Here is a 14,069-nt window from a genome sequence, read left to right as displayed (position 1 = left end):
ATAAAGATGCTTAGAGGAATCTTTAGAGGATAAAGATTTTTCTAAGCTGGGTCTGAGGGAGGCTGAGAAGGCTGAGAGAAGGGAGGGCCTTACATCTCCCAACCCAGCATGAGACTCCAGTGCATGTGAGTTGAATGCGCCTTGGTCAACTCCCCTGCATCAGCTCCCGAGGCAGCCCCAGGCATCAGAATGATGAGAAGCCATCAGAATGACTTCCCTATTGTCCCGCAGAGATGAGTGAGGGTGCACAGAGAAGGAAGGGTCCCCTTACAACAAAGTGACATTATCAAAATGCTAGAAACTGTGGGTGATCCTTGAAGTCCAGAGATCGACATCATCCTGTATTAGTAATCTGGATGTGGTAGCTGTCTGGCTATGTCACTTGTCACTCTGCTGATGACCAGGGTTGAGCTGAGGAGTAAAGATGGAATCAAACACAGGGCCAAGGAGAATGACTTCCTGATCCATTCCCTTGAGGAGTGCAGCATTCATTAATTTAAAAAGGGAGCAGGTGGTCAGTGTCAAATAACGTAAAGGGGATTGTATTCAGAAATGTTAAAAAGATTTTGGAGGACTTAGCCAAAGCTGGTTAGGAAATGTAACAAGCATCCCTTCATGGTTGGATTCCAAACAGCAACCTCGCTTTTCTTCAAAGGGGTCCCTGGAGAAGGTCCAGGTTAGGTAGCTCACTTCTACTAAGAGAGAGACCCCAGCTCAGGCCTCCAAAAGGAAGTGCTGAGAATCCTCTCCTTCATGAGATGAGCAGCAATGCTTTGAGCTTAACAGGAACAACTCTCCAACATCAACTCGCCATCTCAAGAGTCCAAAGCTGATGAGGCAAAGCTAACAGGTGTGACTCATAGTAACTGCCACTGAGACCAGAGTTCTTGTCCTTTTCCCTTCCCATTCCCAGAACCTTCCTCTGAAGAGCTCACTTCAGTTGCTACCAGAAGAGAGGAAAGGGCTGAGTCCAAAGAGACAGCATCTTAAACACTTCTCCCAACCTTTGAGGAGGGACCTGGACTCCTGGGAGCCACAGGCCTGGAAGGACCCCCCAACCCCACTCACCATCTGCACTGTAGATCTCAGTTCCAAGCCTCTGAATTCAAGTTGTACACCTTGGGCTAAGAAGTTTCTAGGGGGAATCGTGGCCAATGGTAGCAGAGCAAATCATGTGAGATTTTCTTTTCTTTTCCCTTCCTTCCTTCCTTCCTTCCTTCCTTCCTTCCTTCCTTCCTTCCTTCCTTTCTTTCTTAACAGAAAATCATGTGTTTTTAAAACTGGAAGAAAATATTTTGTTTATGAAGAAATAATCCTCACGTCTCTATCCTATTTTTCTTTTTCCATTTCCTCCTTTGAAAAAAATTCTACTAGTTACTTTTAAATGAAAAAGACACGGAAAAACTATAGAAAATAAGAAATGAACGCCTGTCAATTTCACACGCCCCCACTTGCTGTTCTTTAAAGGAGCAAACAAAACAACAATATAAATAAAGCCTCAGTTCCAGAGAAGTTCAGGAACCCACCTGAGGTCACACAGCAGCCATGAGTGAACAACAAAACAAACCAGTGTCTAGGTCATCTGATTCCCCAACCAGTTCTACTGTGCTAAGATCAGATTCCTAATAGAAAATGGGACATTTGAGCTTCCAGATGGTGACACTCTAGCCATCAGATGCACTTTCCAACCACTAGAAAAAAATCAGTTAAGGTTCTAGGCGAATATAGAGCATATTTTCTCAAGCAAATTTAAAAGGCCTCATAGTAATTTTTATATGCTATGAACACTTTTAAAAGAAAATAGACTATTCGTAATACATATTTATCAACTGTTAGGATTATACATGATTTCACAAGGCCCAGCTACAGTGAGAGTTGTTGCATATATTTTAACAAACCAACAAGGACACGAAATATTCTAAAGTGAATATATGCTCATATTGACTGCATTCTGTGCAGAAAAGCCCACCTCTGGAGCTCCCTGCACCAAGAGGCAGACTTAGAGGGGACGATAACAGGGCTGGCAATCCTTTGCAAGTGAGCAGACAGATTTAGTGTCATCAAGGGATCAGAGCTGATGCCTGGGTTCTATCAGCCTGAGATTCCAACAACCAGTCATGCATCTGATCCAGTCAAGGCCTGGTTTTAGTCACAGTGCAATTAGGTTCATTTGCAAAGAAGCACAGAAAAGAGAAGCAGGAGGTTCATCCTATGCTGAAGTTTTCCTTTTACTCATGGAGGCCTGGAAACTGCACTTCTCCAGGCTTATGAGGTTACCCTCTGGCATCAGCTCATTGATTTCTGAGTCTTACAAAAGCTCTTCTTATTGTGCCTGCACCACAGATTTACACTGCTGTAACTCCTGTCAGACATCATCTTAGCTTTATGAATAAATAAAACTATGCTCTAGGGAAACATTGATTTAAGAAGAAAAATCAATACCCATCTAGCATGTGACAGACCTGAGCTTTAAGGCTGCTTATCCCCAAAGTACAAGGCAATACTAAGTGTAAGACCTCATTTTTTGTTTCCTTATAAAAGGTGAGGGAGGAGGACCAGGGAAGTGGCTCAGTGGTAGTGCACTTGCCTGGCATGTGCCATGCTCTGTGTGTTAGATCCCCAGAATCAATCAATCAATCTCTCTCTCTCTCTCTCTCTCTCTCTCTCTCTCTCTCTCTCTCTCTCTCTTTCACACACACACACACACACACAAAAGTGACAGTATGTGAAGTAGGCAAATAATTTTTCCACAGTCCTCATAATTGTCAGGATCCTTCTTTTCTTTTTAAAAGTAGATAGTTGCTATTTCAAAAAAGGAAAGAAAAAGAGAAAAAAAAGGATAAATGAATGAAACTATGGTGGCAAATCTTGACCATCTGTGAACCTAGCTCGTGAGTACATGAGGAGTCACAATACAATCCTCCCTGTGAAATTGTTCATTACAGGAATTTTAAAATGTGCATATGTATGTTTGGTAGAAATTTTAGAAGGCTAGTGTCAACCAAGCTGCTGACCATGGTTCTCTTTGGGTGATGGATTCAGGAAGAAATTTCTTTTCTCTGGTTAAGTTTTGTATTTTTCAACTATCTGAAGTGAATAGATAGGTAAGTGGTTCTTATCATTTAGAATACAATGAATGTAGGAGAGGATAGCAAAAAAACAACAAAAAGATGAACAAGACTCATCACAGGTATCTTGTTGACTATCACCCTGGAGATGGCTATGATGTACATCAGAACACGTGTATTCCAGACCAACTCTTCTTCCTGTTCTTGTGTGTTCCACAGGGCACAAGCAAGTTGCCATTAAAATGGACTGATTTCAAAAATAAAGCCAACAGCTTATGCTGAAATTAACTTCATCTTTGTGAGCCAAAGATCAAACGTGGGACAATCACCTTACAACCTAAGCCAATTTTTACAGTGGAGACAGTTGTTAAAAGTTCTGACATGTCCTGTGGTAACCTCTGATTACAAAGCCACTCTAGAAAGCCCGGCTCTTGTTCAGAATCAGTTTGAATTAAAAATGAATCCCATTCTTTTCCCTTAGCTTCTCAAAGATGCGGTTCATGGCTAATTGTGCTAACTGTGGCCTCTCGAGAAACACACTTATTTGTTGATTTGGATTAGGAACTTCAGTCTCACTGGACAGTGAGTAATTCTGTGTTTTCATTGCTTGTCTTTCTAATAACTAGGAAGGACAACACTGGAAATCTGAATTGCACATCCAATGCATAGGCAGGTTAGAAGCCAAAAAATGGTTTGAGACACTTTAAATTTTGAATTCCATATTAAAATATCACAAAAGTAGCTGGAGAAGCTACTGCCTGAATCAACTTCCAAGATGGACATGATAAAGAGTTTCAAGTACCAAAAAGATGTCTCCACCACATTGGTATTGATACCAGCAGAAGAGGGAAAGGGACCCTGACTTGGCGTTGGGGGCTCTTCTTTAACACATGGATATTAAAAGGAAAAAAAAAAAAAAAGGAGAGTCTGATTGTTGAGAAAAAGTGCTTATATGTAGTCAGAAAAAAAGCACAGCTTGAGATCAATTACTTAGCATGAATACCTTCTTTTTTCTTATTACAGTGTTACAGATACATTCATTTAAAGAAATTAGAGCATTCTCTGCTTGTGACTATGTGCCAGGCATTTATTAGAAGTTGTAGTGCATAAATAAGGTCTCTGAACTTTGCCTTTAAGTTTTGCATCAATAGGAGGGTCAGATACATAAGTAGACGACCATAATGGAGTATGATTAGAGATAGAACTGAGGGATTGTGGGAGTCCAGCTATACCTGGAGGAATCAGGGAGGGCCTCTTGGACAAGATGGAATCGGGTAGGTCTGGAGAGAAAAAAGTCACGTGTGCCTGATGGGGCATGATATGTTGGAATACCCCAAGAAATTCAGTATTAATGAAGCAGAGGTCAGAAAGCAGGGGAAGGCAGGCACAGTGCTGGAGGGTGGGCAGAGATCCATATCAGGGAGGCTGGGGCTGAGGTTATAAAGGCCTACAGAAGTCATTGAGAGGGAAACCGTGTTATAAATTTGGGAACAGGGTCCACAGAATGGGATTGTCTGTTGGAAGAGAGCTACAATAGTTAGCTCCAGGCATGGATCTGTGAAGAGGTAATGAGGATCAGAACGAAAGCCCTGGCCAGTGGGAGGCAGAGAAGGGGAAGGTCAGAAAGATACTTACAATGAACATTTGTAAGAGCTGGCAGTGAGAATCTGACCTCACCAAGCGCCAGTCCTTGGTCTCAAAACTTTCATATATTATCTTAGATCAAGAATCTGGTGTGGACTGAATGAGGGGGATGAGGCAATGACAGGACCGAGATTTCTGGCTTGAGTTACTGGGTCAACAGGGATGCCATTAATTGAAGTATTGATTCCAGGAAAGGCAATCAGTTGCAAGCATAGGATGAGTGAGGGAGGCAGGGGAAGACGCTTTCATTGTAGACCTATTAGTTTGTTTGTTTTTTTTAAATTTTATTTGTTCTTTCTAGCTTATTAGTTTTGAGAGCTACTTGGTACACACAAATAAAGCTAGCCAGAATGTTGGGGACAAGAGTATGACATAGCAGAGAGCAAACTGGAAAGACAGTTTAAATAAAGGGAAAAAAAAAAGGTAGAAGAATATCTTTCTAGTGAAACTGTCAGGCATGTACCAGAAACCCAGGAGGACAGTGAGTCCAGTCCTGAGGCATGGGATATATATTCTAAAATATATAGATTCTCAAGGTAAGTCTTAATTACCTTCTAACTGAAAAACACTCTGCACTTCAGGCCACCACTAAAATGTGCAAGGCGAGCAGCTCTCATAGAAACAGAAGTGCAACAGAGAAAAACAATGTTTAAACCCCCAATCGAGATTCTTGTCAAACGTTTGAAGATCAGAGGAAGGCCTTGTGGAGTGTGGATAATCAAAGCTCTTAATGCACTGATTCTTTAGCCTAAGTTAACTAACAAAAGGCAGGCTGTCTTCCAGGATCTGTAGTTATATTTAGAAGGATCCAGGCCTCAGAGGGAGACCAAAATGACGCCGAACTAGCTCCCTGCTCCCCTGAGGGGAAAGGGTTACTCTGGCATGAGAAAGAATTTCCCACCAAGTTAAAGGAAAGGTTTAATGAAGACAGTGGCCTATTTTACAAGGTTCCTTCTGTGAAGAGATGGGGAAATTCAGACCATATGGACCCCTTCCTCTCTAAGCCATAAAGGAATTGGATAATGATGTATAATGGGTATGGGTCAATCGGGCCACAGCACTGGAGGTTTCTAAATCTTTTAAATGGGGTGGGCATGGCACTTCAAAGTCCAGAATTCATTACAAAAATTGATGACCCTATAGTAAACTAATTGCTAAAATTAAAGATAGAATGCCTTTGTGTCATCACTCATTTGGGTTGGATGATTTTTTTTTTCCCTGGGTTGGTTATTATTAACAGAAGATGGCCCCAAGGTCATTAAGGAATTTTTGATGCTAATAATGATAACAATGAACACAGTGTGATATTTTTTTGATGATGGTGGTGGTGGTGAAAGTGCTGGGTATTCTACTAACCTTCCCATTGTACCCATGAGGCTATCAATTATTATTCAATCTCAAAGATAAGGGAAGAGACTGAGAGAGGGTACACATTCGTCCACCTTCACAGAAGCATTACAAAGTAGAGCCAGGGTTGTGCCTATCACCAATCACAAGAAAAAGACCATGTTGTAGGAATCTCACCTGTTGATGTCTCTGTGGCAGAAGACTTGTGGTGTTAAACTCAAAATGGACTAGCTCACGCCTTGAGGTTTTTCAGCTTGGAAGCTATATCTGCAGACACACAACTCAGTCCCCAAATGAACAACTGCTGCCTGTACACCAAGTTAAGCCAGAAGCCAACTTGGATGATCAATAGTTCAGACAATAACGTAGATAAATTAGTACCTTGAAATCACCCTTTCACAGCTCCAAAGTTGTGCCCGACTGTTGAAATAAGAGGACTCCTTGCGTTCTGGAAAGGAAACATAAAAGGAAACAATTTCAAAATTCTATACTGAATTAAACCTGCAAAAGCTAATAAGATAATTATCTTTTCATTTACTTATTTAAGTTTGAGGTAATAAAGAAAACAACTGACAACTGTATCCTTTGACATTTTAATACTATATAAGAAAAGTGTTCAAAGGCAAAAGTTAAAACTTGCTCTTAAAATATGCAGACATAAGTAGTATTCTACATTTTATGTATGTAGGAGTGTAAAAACAAAGGTGTTCAAACGTGTGGTCATTAATTATGCAGATGCTTTGTCTTCTCATTGTCCCCTTCTACCTCTTTCTTAGATTCTGATAGTCACCATGAGTTTTCAGGGCTGCAACCACAGACCTCACATGTGGATGCCTCGAGATATGTAAGGAACTATGGAAGCCAACGAGAAAGAAATGGCTGCATGCCTAGGAGGATGATGGCCTTGTCAGAAAAGACAGGGTGCGACAAACTGGCACAGAACCAGGAGGTTAGAACAGATCTAGCCACATTATCCTATGCCTTCATCTTGAAATATACTGTATTTTTAACATGGTTCCTTGTGCTTAAAAATAAAATTATATCACTTATAAAGATCACTTCTTCCAAGAGTAGGTGTGATTCAAGTTTGGAATGTAATCTGGAATCTAAAATTCTGCTTTTGCACAACTGTGGCTCTGAAGACATGGTTGATGTGCCACGTAGAAGTAACCAGCATGGAGAGTGAAGGAGCGAGCGACCCAGAGTCTGGGGTGAAATTTCTGAGAAGGGACAGCCACTGAGGTAAACCAATGTCTCTCCCCATCCCTGCTTTTCTGACCCCCTCCTTTTTCTGGCAATGTTTAAAAAGGGAAAACAAAGAGCTATCTCTTAGAAAGAAATGACAGGGAAAGCAATGCTAGATGACCACAGAGAAACAGTACAGTGGATGACAAGCGAGGCTGGTGGCCCTCGTGAGCTGCTCAAGTCAGAATCTGGTGATCAGCAAGACAGGAGCTCTCAAAGCCTAACAGTCACACACTCTACCCCTGAGGGCCAAGAGCCCTTGGATGTAGTCACTGACTGAGAGGCACAAGGTGAGAGGGTGCACATAGGAGAGGCAAGAAAGAAGTCAAGTTTGCTTTTGCAAAAGGTTGCCTGCAGCAGCAAAGGGCAGGGGAAACTCTCTGCTCTTGGCCTTTTGCTGGGGAAATTCCCATCTGAGTAGCTCAGCATTATAGCTCAGTGATACTGTGGATTCTGGAAGGCTTCCACACCAACCTTTAGAAAAAAAACTCATCATTTATCAAGCCAGGAAGGTAAACTGCAAGCTCTAAACAACTTCATCAGAATGGCACCTGTTCAAAAGTCGAGCAGTAACAGCTGTGAGACGCTGCTAGTGGTGTTTAGAGTACAGCTAACGCTGTTTTGTGAACACTGACAAACCTTCACACTGTGTGCACAGGCATGCAAAAGCAATGATAATAAGGCTCCATTTGGGAGACCCCATATAAATAGGGACACACATGTAATAACAGAAGTATGTTTAGGCTGTGAGCACAATACAGAAAAGAATGTGATATCTTTGTTCTGGAGGGCCCGTATGTACAGCCCCGGGGATAAAAACCAAGCACCCTGGCAGCTTTGCTGTCTACCTGTGGCAGCACCTGCCATCTGTCCTTTCTCAGGCCCCCCCCCCCAACCCCCCAACCCTGAGATCCTCATGCCTCTGCTACATTGGTATTTTTTAAATAAAAAAATCACAACCAGAGATATGAAAAAGTGTGCTCTATGTGTGTAATATGAATTGTAATGCATTCTGCTGCCATATATAACAAATTAGAATTAAAAAATTTTAAAAAATCAAATAACTAATAAAGAAATGAATATCTAATAAGAGTTTTAAGTGAGAAACTATAATGTGCCTTTAAAGAGTAGGTAGATCTTGTAGCTGGCAACTGGGGCCTGGGGTTTATCTCAACCTCTTGTCCTAACTATGTCCCTGGTCTGTCACATCCTACTTAATATTCTCCTTTAGAATCTAGTGAAGAAATAATCTGTAAGCAGTGTAAAGTTTATGCTCTAAAACACAGATTTTCGACAACTGCCCTGCTAGTATTTGGGGCTGGATAATTTTTTGTTTTGAGGGACTAGCATCCTTACAATAAGCTGTGACAACCAAAAATGTCTGCAGACTTTGACAAATGTCCTGAGGGGCAAAATCACCCCCATGTTAAGCAAATCACTAGTCTAAAATGAATAATAGCGTATTAAAACACAATATTTATATCTTAATTTCCATATTATACTGACAGACAGTATGGGTGGGGCCCATTAGAAAGGGAACAAATGGGACAGGGGAGAGGGAGGGTGGTACGTGCATTGAGCGCCTACTGTGTTCTCAGCCCCACATGAGTTCAGCCATTTTATTTAATATTCACAAAAAGCCTGTGTCTCCCCCTGATAAGAGTTAGCTCAAAAACCTTGAGAGGCAATGAGTTAGGGTATGCTGATGATGCTATGAAATGCAGCACTCTTCAGAATGAACTAAAAATAAATCTATCTCTTCACAGAGACACCGGTACACCTTTGCTTCATCTTCAGCAGACAACACCCAACTTCTTGTCCTCAAGACAGACCAGCACCACAGGCTGTCATGGCAAATGTCCGGATTAGGCTATTTCACCACCAACTAAAAGCCACGTGGTTGTTATCATAATGGAGTTTTCATTCATGGAGTCGGAGGAGTGGCTGAAATATCTCTTTTCCTAAAATCACAACAAATCAGGGATATTTTGCTTATGGAATAGCTATGAAATGCTAACTGGTTACAGTTCTTTGCCAGGGTCCTAGGGGACCATAACCGTGCTCTGGAGTCCAGTACAGCATAGGTTGGTTAAATCCTGGCTTAAACTAGAGATGTCTCTGAGTATATTTACTGAGACAAGGGACAGGGATTCTTGGATGAAATCTGATGTTGTCATTTTCTCTTCTCATCTCTGAAGGGCCTGGTATGCTCAACTATCTCTATTAAATTCAGCATAGGAAAGTCCAAAAACGTCTCCAAACAGGGATCTTTCCTAGCCCTGTCTATTCAAAATCTCCAATACCTCTTTTTAAATACATATGTTGATATGTATTTTTTCCCCAGTTGACTTTTTCTAATTCTAATATAATCACATCTCTCATTCTAATATCTATTTAAATACCTTAAGGAGTGTGTCTCCTGGTGCCAGTCACAATTCTAGGTGGGGTTTTGTTCTTGACCAAGCACTTATGGAGCTTTCTAGAAGAGGTGGAAGGCAAGCTAACCGTCTTGCAGACCTACTGTAATACCCACTGAAGAAAACTACTGAAGCCAGCATGGAGCTGGGGCTGCCCAACAGGTGGGACTACGTTAAGTGGAGGAGTCAGAAAGACATCATTAAGAGAATGCTGGGTGGCCAGAGGCCTGAAGGGGCAGGGGTTGGGGGTGGTGGAACACAGGCCATGTGTCCAGGATGACAGTGCTACTCATGGAGCCAGAACAAGCCCAGTGCTTCTGTAGACACCAAGGAAAGGACCTGGCCCCATGACACACACAAAGATATGGGGGTAGATCCAGGAGAGGCTATGGAACAAGTTCTTTTCTAAGTCATGTCACAAAAAAAGAATGGGAAACAAGGTTATCAGGTGACATGAAGATGGAGAAAGGGTATTTAAGGTATGAAGAGGAGCATGAAGTCCTCTGGGAGAGAGCAGGAGTGAATGGACAAGGGGACCAGCAGCCTTGGGGCCCACCGGGCTGGAAGTGAGACCGGCTAGCCTAGTGGGTTGTACTCCTCAGCCTTTTACTAGCAGAGGTGAGGACATAGAGTGGGGAGGGAGGTGGGATCTACAGGTTTTGCCAGGTGAGCACAATGAGTAAGAGAAAGAAGCAAAGAACTTAAGGGTGGTTACAAAGGAGTGATTATGAGGAGATGGTGTAATCTAAGCTGGGTAAGTAGGAAAGAGCTAGAGGGAGTGTTGTCAGTAAGAGTGAGAAGGATCAATGGATTGTGAGTTAAGGTACAGGGGACAAAAAGACAGGGATGTTGAACAGAGAAAGGGATGCTTGGGGAGAGAGTAGGTTAGATACTTGCTACTCAAAAGTATGGTTCCTGGACTAGTAGATTCTGCAATATTGGGTCTTATTAGAAATGCAAAACTGTGATTTCTTATTTTGCGTCTTTGACCACATCTTGGACCTATGGAATCAGAATCTTCATTTGAACAAGATCCCCAGGTGATTGCACAATAAATGTGGGAATGAACATACACAATAACATGGGGGAAGAACTGGCATAAGCCACTGTTGCAGCTGAGCCAAGCTTTGTCTCCACTCACATGGAAGCCATAGATGCCTTGTCAAAGGTGCTGGTGGACAGGTTTTTGAGGTTAGGGCCTTTCCTAGGGGCTATTTCCCATATTGTAGGCTCTACTTAAAGCAGCTTACTTTGGATTTTTGAGTTTCTATCCAGCTGTCCTCACACCCTTGTTCTGCCGGTCTTGTATCCTTAAAATATAGCTGAAAGTCTTCAGATTTCATTTACCAAGAAATGCTTCCCTGTGGCTTCTCTCCCTGTTCTTACTTCCTGAGACCAAGTTCCAGATAACCCCCCTCTATTCTCATTTGCATGTCAGGGGGCAACCAGATACTCAGGGTCCTCAATCTGGCCTTCACAATCCCATATGTCCATAGATCTATTTTGAGACACTACTGCAAAATACATAGTATTGCCATTTGTGGCTTTTTAAAAGCTTAGCTTCCTGTTTTAATTATTCACACTCAAGCACCTCAAGAAAAGAAATCACAGTTTTGCATCTTCTTTACTATGAGTAGACTGTCTTCATGCTTTATAGTTAATTTTATTTTAAAAAAGGAAAACAACATCTGTATGCTACATTACAGAATGAAAGATGAAATGGAGCCTAATTAACGAAGGCTTTGTCTCCATAGCAGCTTTATTCCTAATAAACAGAGTGTGACATTTCATTAACCCAGAGACAACCTCCTGTACAAAGACATGAATACGAAGTAACATAAAAATACTAAATTTAGGATTGCTAGCTCTTTTTTTCCATCACAGATGATCCTGATGCTGTCATATATACCAGTTTTATTATGATTACTGATAAAACTATTTGCAGACACTGTGCTATACACTCTATACATTCTCATCTCTTCTAAAGTTTATAAGACTTCCATGGGATCCACACAATTGTCATGCTTGTTCCATAGTTAGGGAATCTGAGGCTCAGAAAAGTTGAATTAGCACAGTCAATGAGTGGTAGAGACAAGTTTTGCACCCAGGTGTATCTGATTCCACAGTGGTTCCTAACACAAATCAGAGCTATAGCCTAAGAGCAGTATTTCCTCTATATCTTTGTATCCCTGAGCACACACATGGTCACTACTAAATACTATATGTGCCTACCTGAATCAAAAAGGTTTAAACCACAGGTCTCTAGTCTCATTATTCGCAAATATTTGATTCAGAAACTCCTGACTAAATATGAACATTTGCTAGATCTGTGATAATTCTTTTTTCTCTCTTTTTTTTAGTTTTATTGATTTTATTTTTTTAATACATGGCAGCAGAATGCATTACAATTCTTATTACACATATAGAGTACAATTTTTCATATGTGATAATTCTTTTAGCTCTTACTGAGTTAGAACAAATAAATAAGTGAACCATCCTAGCATCACTCTGCTAACCAGAGTTAAGGTTATAACAAACTGGCTTATCATCCACAAATACCTGAATATAGTCAGGCCTGGCAGGGGAGTGGCCTGGCCTTCAGGAACAGAATTCGTTCTGCTTTCAGGAGAAAATGCTGGCAATGGCCACTATACTCTGTCCTTGTCCAAAGTAGCCAAGTCCTTGGATCAGTTAAGCCAATGAAAGTGCATACAAATGAAAGAGAACTGAATTCTAATCTTTGTGGGTGAGTTAATTACCATGAAGGTTTGGACACACCAATTTCCCCTTCTGCATCATCAAACAGCCTAGGAATCAGAGATAACCACATCCAGCCCTCCCTCCTTTGCTTCCAAGGGTAGAAGGAGGGTGACTGATGACCCTAGATCCTCGGGTAGGAAATGTTGCCATTAATTTAATGACCCTTTGTGCTGCCCAACACAAGTCAGGCCAAGACACCTGCACATGGATAGGGTTAGGCATGTAGGGCTGATAAAATTGTTTTTGAAGTTAATGAACTCAAATTCAATCAAACAACAACAAAAAGCAGCCTCAAAACTGACCTTGCCACTCCTAATCTCTGTCTATAACAGAAAAAGAAACCTCTTGTTGTTATGTAAAAATCATAGGTAGTCTCTTTAGTTTCCCAGATTTGAAAAGGAACAAAAGTTGTACAAAAATAAGTATCCTAAAGGCCCATGCTATTGAATATTTTAATGTATTTATATGTGGATGAACATTTACCACTCAGTATCTATTATTGCCTCAATATTTATTACTATTTCTACATATTTCTTAGATTGTCAAGTCTGATAAGGCAGGGACCAAATGTATTTAGTTCTTTTTTGTAAAGCATGTAAAACTGTTATGCATAATTAGGCACTTAAGGGGTTTTTGATGAAGATGGTTGTGAAGAATGAGAACAGTTAACACCATGGCAGGCATGTTGTGTGAAACCCTCCTGTCTTTTCTGAAATGTCAGATGATCACACTGTCATAGAATTGTAGAGTTAATGGAAGCTTGAGTCTGGCAATGTTGTGGAATTTGCCAAGCAAAATATGGTCCGAGGACCAGCAGCAGTTGCAGCAGTAGCACCAAGAGGTCTTTAGAAAGGCAGACTCCAGGCACCACTCTGGGCTTACCATGTCAGAAGCTGCAATAATTTTACAAGACTCCCAGGTAATTTCTATGCACACTAGAGTATAAGAAGCAGTGACTACAGCATCATGGAGCCCAACGGCTTCATTTTACAGCTGAGGAAGTATCAGACCCAGGCAGGCTGACTGACTTGTGAGGGGTCACACAACCTGACCTGTGACTTGTACATCTGGAATCCAACCTTCTATAGCCCTTCAGGAATATCCTCCTTACATTACTCTCTCTGGGGCTCTAGGAGCTAAACTGCAAATAAGTAACAGTCAACGCCCTGCAGGGAACACCACCACACTGAGTGATCTACAAAGATCCTTTTTCTTTCAATGTTCTGAATACATTTACAAGATGCTGAAAATAGCAATCTAGATACCTATTTTATAGAAGTAGGCTTGCTCACCACATGCTGCCAGAGACTGCGCTGATGGCATGTGGGACTAGTTGAGCTGTGGATCCTCACATTTTTGCAGGTGCCAGGTCCACCGATGCCAGCCAAAGCTGCTGTTCTTCTCTGATCTCCAGTTGCCTATTTCATTAGATGCTCCTAAGTCCTGGCTTACCCGTGGTTCTGTCCTGGAGTTTTAGAGCCCAGACAAATGAATATGATTCAAACATTCAAGAGTATGTGGTCCCAGAAAAAAAAAAAAAAAAGAACCACTTAAAAACTGTTTAAAACTTCTTAGGGTTGTCACTGAT

At 41.4% G+C, this 14,069-nt stretch overlaps 1 protein-coding gene across 10 annotated transcripts in view; it reads right to left on the bottom strand.

Annotated features, from left to right (window-relative positions):
- Pag1 (phosphoprotein membrane anchor with glycosphingolipid microdomains 1) overlaps window positions 1-14,069 on the bottom strand; it is a 134,402-nt gene that overhangs the window by 85,210 nt on the left and 35,123 nt on the right. For 5 of the 10 annotated variants that reach the window (XR_011704683.1, XM_071602267.1, XM_071602270.1 and 2 more), the window contains exon 2: window positions 6,237-6,507. The gene's annotated coding sequence lies outside the window, so the exon portion shown is untranslated. The remainder of the gene's footprint in view (window positions 1-6,236; window positions 6,508-14,069) is intronic. The other 5 variants (XM_071602271.1, XM_071602272.1, XM_071602269.1 and 2 more) reach the window with 2 other exon arrangements.

The sequence above is a fragment of the Marmota flaviventris genome, chromosome 15 (assembly GCF_047511675.1).
Source record: "Marmota flaviventris isolate mMarFla1 chromosome 15, mMarFla1.hap1, whole genome shotgun sequence".
NCBI lineage: Eukaryota > Metazoa > Chordata > Mammalia > Rodentia > Sciuridae > Marmota > Marmota flaviventris.
The sequence above is the reverse complement of the archived record's forward strand: the minus strand, read 5'-3'. Positions and strand labels throughout refer to the sequence as shown.